General features: G+C 49.9%; 1 pseudogene; it reads right to left on the reverse strand.

Moving 5' to 3' along the window:
• Nucleotides 1-990: 990 nt before the first annotated feature.
• Nucleotides 991-5,897, reverse strand: LOC140929990 (uncharacterized; annotated as a pseudogene).
• Nucleotides 5,898-7,293: the final 1,396 nt, after the last annotated feature.

Here is a 7,293-nt window from a genome sequence, read left to right on the forward strand (position 1 = left end):
AACTAAGTGGAGGGCAATTTGTGTAGGTAATAATCACTCGTGGTATTTATGTCAAATATCACTACAAATCATACTATTACCTATACAAATCACAGGCATGATTTTAAAATCGGACGAGCCATTTTGAAACCGCCGAATTCCGTCTGTACCAATGTTTATTTGACCAAAATCTGTAATTTGCGAAATGAAAGGGAGACAGGGTGTTAAAACGCTCATACAAAACCCTTTTCCCTTCCCTTTCAACAGCCCGCCACGCAGGGTAAAACTAGCGTCCCTTTTTTTCCCTTCCTGCCAGTTCCCCTTCCCCTTTCGACATCTGCTATGCGGGCTACTGTACGCTGAAGGACAACAAATTTTAAAGCTGTGAAGACATCCACTGGACATCTGACTGACCACTGTTCTCAATACGTGTTCGTTCTAATAAGGATAACGCAAAGTTTCCGAAAAGTTCATGCATGTTATACCCGGTACGCGCCTATGTTATTCTTGCATTGTCCGAGGCAGACTGAGTTCTACCTTTATGGTAAACACCTCATGTACAGAAACACATCAGGAACCCATCAGGAATAGTTCGGCAAATTGATCAGAGATATGAAGACAGAGAACGCGGCAACAAATGTTCATTTAAAGGTGAGCAAAGCTCTTCGATACGTTAAACATGCATATACATTCTGCGCCAGTTAGGAAGATAAGGCAAGAACCAAGGCACGTCCAATTCGTGTAAGGCTTTAATCAAACTGGGATACAACAAACAGCCGAGTAACAGTAACAATATGGCGGACGCGAGGCTGCCAACAACAGATAACGCATGCTAACTCATAGTACCGCTGACCGGTACTGGCGTGACTTCTGTTTTTTTTTCTTTTGTTTCTTTTTTACAATACATAGCGTGAAAGCGAGAAAACTGGAACCAAAAACATAGAGGAAAGTACTTAAAAGCACTACTTAAACTCTTAAACTGACTTAAACGTCACAGATCAGTAACAAAGGCTATAGTTCAGTATCATAATCTTCAAAACGCGCAGGACGACGTCTCGTGCGAGATGATCTCCGCAGGCCAGGAGGGTCGGGGTCTGCTGAAACGACTGTCTTCTCCAAAGAGGGGTCCTCGGGGAAAGAAGGCTGGGCAGCTGTGTCGTCCATGATGCGGTAGACAGGAACGGCGGGAGCAGGTGATGTAACACATGGAGGAGTGTTAGATAGATGCTGGGCTGAAGCAGAGATAGCATCAGGGATGTCAGGCAGCGAGGGTGGGGGGTGAGGTGTGGTATCAGGATCGTCATCGTCATCTGAGTCATGGCCGCGGCACCGGCGAGGAGGTTGGAAGGGATCAGCCAAGTCGGAAGGGACCTTGAAGCACTCAGTAAGTTTGACGTGGTAAGATGAGCTGCGTAATTGGGATCCAATGAACTTTTTGATATCACAGAATGGGGGATCTATGGCTACAACAAGGTAGCGGTCGCGGGCTCGAGACTTGTTCCGATCGGAATGAAGGTACACTAGGTCACCAACATCAATTACAGGAGTAGGACGCCTGTTGTGCAATGGGGCTTTGGAGCGCTCACTGTGGGGGTGGTTGGATAGACGTTGCTCGTGCTGGAGCGCAATTAAATGGTCGTCGGCAAGGAGTAACTGCTGGTTTGAAAACTGGTCCCGCTGTGTCCACATTTCTCGCGAGGATAGGCCACGTGAACGGATACGAGAGTTCAAGGCAGAAGTGGCTACGGCGAGGGTGAGGGGCGAAACGGCACCGCCTAAAGGCTCCTGGCGGAGAAGTTCCGTTTCCAACTCCTGGACTGCTCTCTCAGCTACGGGATTCTTGTCGGGATTTTTGGCCTGACCAAGCTCGATTGTAATTCTATGCTTCTTTAAGAGAGGGTCGTTAACGAGAGCCTTAAAGCCAGGGGCAGGGTCAGTACGGATCACGGCAGGTGGGCCATCCATAGGGCGTAATTCTAAGCAGAGCTTTACAATGGCGTCGCGTAACGTTTGATGACGCTCGTCTTCAAGAGATACACTGGAAGTGTAAGAGGTGACAGTCTCGCGGAGGACAAAGATGAGCTGGCGAGAACGTTTGATGACGTCTGCGGCGAAGGACCGACCAATAGCGTCGGGTGGAGGGGACGTGGACTGGTCAATACGTGCGGTTGGAGAGCTGCGGATTGCTGCACAGGAGTGGCACCCATCAGAGACACGGAAGACAGCCTGGTCCAGATCGAGAGCGTATAGATAGCGTTTGACGACCATTTTCAACTGGTGACAAGACGGGTGGCTGAGTTGTAGGTGAAGGGCAGTCAAAAGGCCGTCCAAAGCTTGGCGTGGGACAATGATGCATTCTCTAGATGGTGACAAGGGTTCATGACGCCGCACAACAAGGAGGCCATCATCTGCAACTGACGCAACTTGTAAATAACGTTTGACGTCCTTGATGTTTGTGAGCTTTTTGGACGGTCTCGTACCCTGGACGAGGTGAGCGTGGGTACGGCGTAGATCTGGGCACTCAGACTGAACGGACACCCAGGCAGGCCGGCTGGTAAAGGGAAGGCGAACATTGCCTTGGAGGACATCTTGAACAGAAACGGCTCGGACAACAGAGTCCCTGGTTCGAGAAATGAAAGAGCACACCTGACAGGTCTCGTTGTCACAGGCGGCGGCGTTTCGGCTTGCGAAGTCTGACGGGAGGATAGCAGCGTCGGAGACGTGCCTGACTGATGCTTGGTAACGACTCACGACAGACAAGAAGGTGGAGACACGGGGGCTGGCAGAGAACTCCCCGCGGCAGAGCTTCTCATAGGCTTGAACGCAAGGCTTACTGTCAGTGAGAATGCAGGCCTTTTTGACGGACTGAATAAGATACGGGCTGAAGTGCTTAGTTGCCGCCGCGATGGAGAGGGCTTCGACCTCGCACAGAAGCCACGTTGTTTGGGAGCCCCGTAACTTGGCGCTGAAGAAGCCAGAGACACGTAACTTATCTCCGCGCGTTACGTAGAGGGTGGCACCTATTCCAGGGTCCCGGACGGCTCCATCAGTGACAATCCATAACTGGTCCTCGGGTCTGGGTAATGTGATGGTGAGTGCAGAGGAAAGGGCGTTCTGAGCACTACGTAATGCGGCCCTGAGATTATCGGTCCAGTTAATAGATTCCTGAGAAGGACGACCGGCTGCTACAGCATCCAGTGGAGCGAGGTAACTGGAGCACCTTGGAATGACACGGGAAAGAACTTTGTAAGCGCCAATGAAGGATCTTAAGCGAGCAACAGTGTTCGGCTCGGGGTACGTGGCGAGGGTGTTAAGACGGTGAGGACTGGCAGAAAGGGAGCCAGCATTCCAGATCCAGCCGAGAATAGTGGTAGTCTTGGGACTGATGATGGTCTTGTGGGCAGACAAACGCAGGTTGCACTTGTGTAGGGCTTGAAGGACCCTCTTCCAGTTGTGGAGTAGCTCTTGGGGTGAGTTGCCACCGCAGTACAGATCATCAGCGATTTTGGCAACGGATCCATCTTGTAGTAGTGGGCCTAGAACGCGGCACATAACCTCTTCAAGGGCAGTTTCCGATCCCGGCATACCCATAGCGGAACGAACGTAGACGCGTACTCCTTTAAACGGAGTAGAAACGCCGCAGTACTTCATGGACTCTTTAGCCAAAGGTATTTGGTAAAAGGCACTTGTCAGGTCTGTGACGATGATATGAGACCACTGGGCGATGCGGCGCAGGGTGGAGTCCACGTCAGGCAGCAAGGATGGTTGGGGTTTACTGTACCGGCCTACGTCAGCGAAGGCAGTGACAAGACGAGACCCGCCATTCGGCTTTTTCACAAGGAAAGAAGGGTTCAGGTATTCTACAGTGATACCAACATCTTCAGGGCGCTGGAAGACACCAAGCTGCTCGAGGTGGTCGAACTTCTCTTGGAGTTCTACGAGCTTATCGCAGGCATATTGGGGAAGGCGGCCTTTCCGCTGTGGGGGCTCGACAGGGCCCATGTTGACCTTTGCTTGGTAAGGACCTGCGGATCCATTATAACCTGGGAACTGAGGGTCAAATACGGAGTCGTACTCACTGAGCAGAGATTGGAAGGTGGCTCTGACAGCCTCAGGGAGAATGCGGTCTGGGTCTACCTGGACGGATGCAGAGTGGCTAGCAGGAAAGGGAGGTAACGGATGCTGAGTAGGAGGCTCACTTGTCGGTGACTCCTCTTTTGGTTCGAAGACAGGGGTGACCTGGCAGAAGTGTTCGTGACGCTTAAGCGTTCGAGGTTCGGTTGACAGGTTTGGTATGCGGATTGCACGCACAACGCTGGAAACGACACCGGGTTGCGGCCACAGCTGAGAGGGCTTGAGATTACGTAAACTAGGAGCATCAGTGCGGGGTTCAAGTGCATACTCTGAATCAGGGGGAGCATCATCTGGGAGCTGAACTTCCAAGAATTCTCCAGGCCAAACAGTCTTGGAGGGAGTAGGAGCACGGAGAACGATGGCTCTGCGGACGGTTGTGGAAGGGCTGGGCGGGGCCTGGGAACCGTATGTGTAGGTTGAGCCATTGCCAAGTAGTACCTCTCTCTTGGCGGGCCGGACGGCAACGTCGTTTGCCTCCATGAAAGGGGTCCCGGCAAGCACTTCGACGTCAAGATCTTCGACGACAAGTCCCTCGAATGTAAAGTCAATGTTGTCGCGGGTGAAGGATGTCCGTATCTCTCCGACCACCTGAAGCTGAGAAGAGCCATCTGCCTGCTGGACGGACTGAGCACTGGATATAATTGGACATCCAAGATGTTTCGCGGTGGAGTGGCGGATCATATTTCCAGTTGCTCCGCTATCGATGGTGATACGTACAACACGGTGACCATGAAAGACATCCATATAAGGAGATTGGCGGGACTGGACACGGTAGGCAACAACGTCAGGGGTAGGCAAAGTGGTTTCAGGACAGGGTGGATCAGGAACAAGGTCGTAGGTGGTGTCTTGTTCGTCGTCCAGTATGCCGACGATCTGTCTCGCTTTTACCATGAAGGGCCTGTCATTGTCAGGGAGGAAGGTACACTGACTGAGGAAGTGGTTTGTGTTAGAGCAACCGGCTTGCTTGCATAAGGGACAGACCTTGTCCTGACGGGGCTGTCTGGTGTGGGTCTTAGGGTCACTCCTGCCACCCGGACGGGGGCGACGAAAATCATCAGCTACCGCGGCACGTAGAATCTTAGCATCATCTGAAGCGCGGATTTCCTCGAGGAGAGAGCTAAGTGCCTGAGAGATCTCGGGTTTAATTGAGGCAAGGGTGCGAGACCTCAACTCCGTGCCGTAACGTTGCTTGACTAAACGAGGGAGACTGGGGTGAATGAGTCGCAACCAAGTAAGAACGACAAAGTTTTCTAGGGTAGGGGTTAGTTCCTCATCCTCTGCAACATGTTCTCCATGGTGAGTTAAGCCATTAGCGCGTAGTAAGGAATCTTCCACAAAGGCCATGAGGCGTTGGTACAGATCCTCAGGGCGCTCATCCGCTGCGAGGTGCATGTCAGAAAAATCGATAAATTGAGCGCCGGTGGCCTGGAACCTAAGTGTTGGCGAATAGTTTGCCAGATGTATTCGAGTGACGTTCACCAAAGTGCTTCGGGAGATGATAGGGCAGTAATTCGCAATCTGACCTAGCATCAGCTCGAGAAAGTTGACTTTTTGTCGGGCGGTGAGGCGTCGAGCAAGAGGTATGGAATCGCCATCGGCTTCGAGTCCTCGAAGTGGTTGGGCTTTGGTTTTTTTAACCATTGAACGCCATCGGCTAGGAAGGGAGCGAAGTTGCTGTCCAATGATAATGTGTAAAGCAGATTTTGCTTCCAATTCTCGAAGCTATTAATAGTTTCCACCTTGGAAAGGCACCACTGCTTCGGTGCGCGGTGAGAAGACGCCATTACACACGAGGTAAAACTCCGGGACGTGTTTTCACAGCGAAGGATACACTGTTTTGGTTCCAGCGGTCGAGGCTTAAAAGTGACTTTGTACGGTGAAAAGGTGAGGCTTGGGTTGAACCGACCGCTGCCACCACGCCAGTTAGGAAGATAAGGCAAGAACCAAGGCACGTCCAATTCGTGTAAGGCTTTAATCAAACTGGGATACAACAAACAACCGAGTAACAGTAACAATATGGCGGACGCGAGGCTGCCAACAACAGATAACGCATGCTAACTCATAGTACCGCTGACCGGTACTGGCGCTGCAATGATTCAAGTGTAGGATTAATCAACGCAATATAACCGGCATAGTCAATCGAACGAAACCGAGCCAAGTGAGACTCGAGAGTTTGATAACCGAACTCAATCGAACCAATCAAACTCAATCGACGCGATTAGTTCGATTTTGTTTTCCCTGCTAGCACAGGTCTCTCACGACGATGCATCGTCGTAAGAGACCTCTGCTAGCAGGGAAGATTTTGTTGGACAGAAAGACAAAACCTATCCAGTTTCAATTGAATCGGAAAGATCTTAATTATTTAAGTGATGTCTCAAAATCGATAAATTCACAATAATACTGGGAAATATGCAAGCACAGGCACCAGTTCACGTTGTAAAAGTGCCAAGTTGGCCGTGGCCATCGTCAGTTACCTTCAGACCTGCATCTTCCCTTTCCTTAATAAGAAACTTTTTACCAACACTGACAGCGAAAGTGGGCACTCGTGGTATCCTTTAACCACCATTTCCAGAATTGTTCATGTTTTCCGCCCCCTGTGACATCTTTCCGTACTTTTGTTTGAAATTGAACGCAATACATAACTTATTTGGACGCAACACCTTTTTTAGAAACCAGATGAAGCTGGTTTTATGTTCGATTATTGCATGCAGTGTTCGAATTTCGAACATTTGACTATGTTCAATTGTTTAAGTGTTCAATTTCCGAACGTTCGATTGAGTTTGATTGGCAAAATTTTGTGGTGATTAAGTTCGATTACCAAACCCAATCAAACAATCGAATGATTGGAGTTCGATTGAGTTTGATTACAGAACGTTCAATTGACTATGCCGGGAATATGGGAAAGCAATCTTCCCTGGCGATTTGTTGCAGTCACGGACTGCAGCTTACCGTTCGTAGTAGTACAGTAGCTACAAATCACCAGAGAACACCATCGATGTATGTATTGAGAAAGTTTACACTTTACATTTCTAGGGATTTTAAAAATGTAGCGCATTGCCGATTTTTTGTCCTTTTAATAATTTGGAATTTCAAGTTTTGATATGAAACCCGGCGGGGAGGGGTTACCACCATATATGGGATATATAGGTATGTGCTGCCGTGGAAGGTATGGTTTTCAAT

This window comes from Porites lutea, chromosome 3 (assembly GCF_958299795.1).
Source record: "Porites lutea chromosome 3, jaPorLute2.1, whole genome shotgun sequence".
NCBI lineage: Eukaryota > Metazoa > Cnidaria > Anthozoa > Scleractinia > Poritidae > Porites > Porites lutea.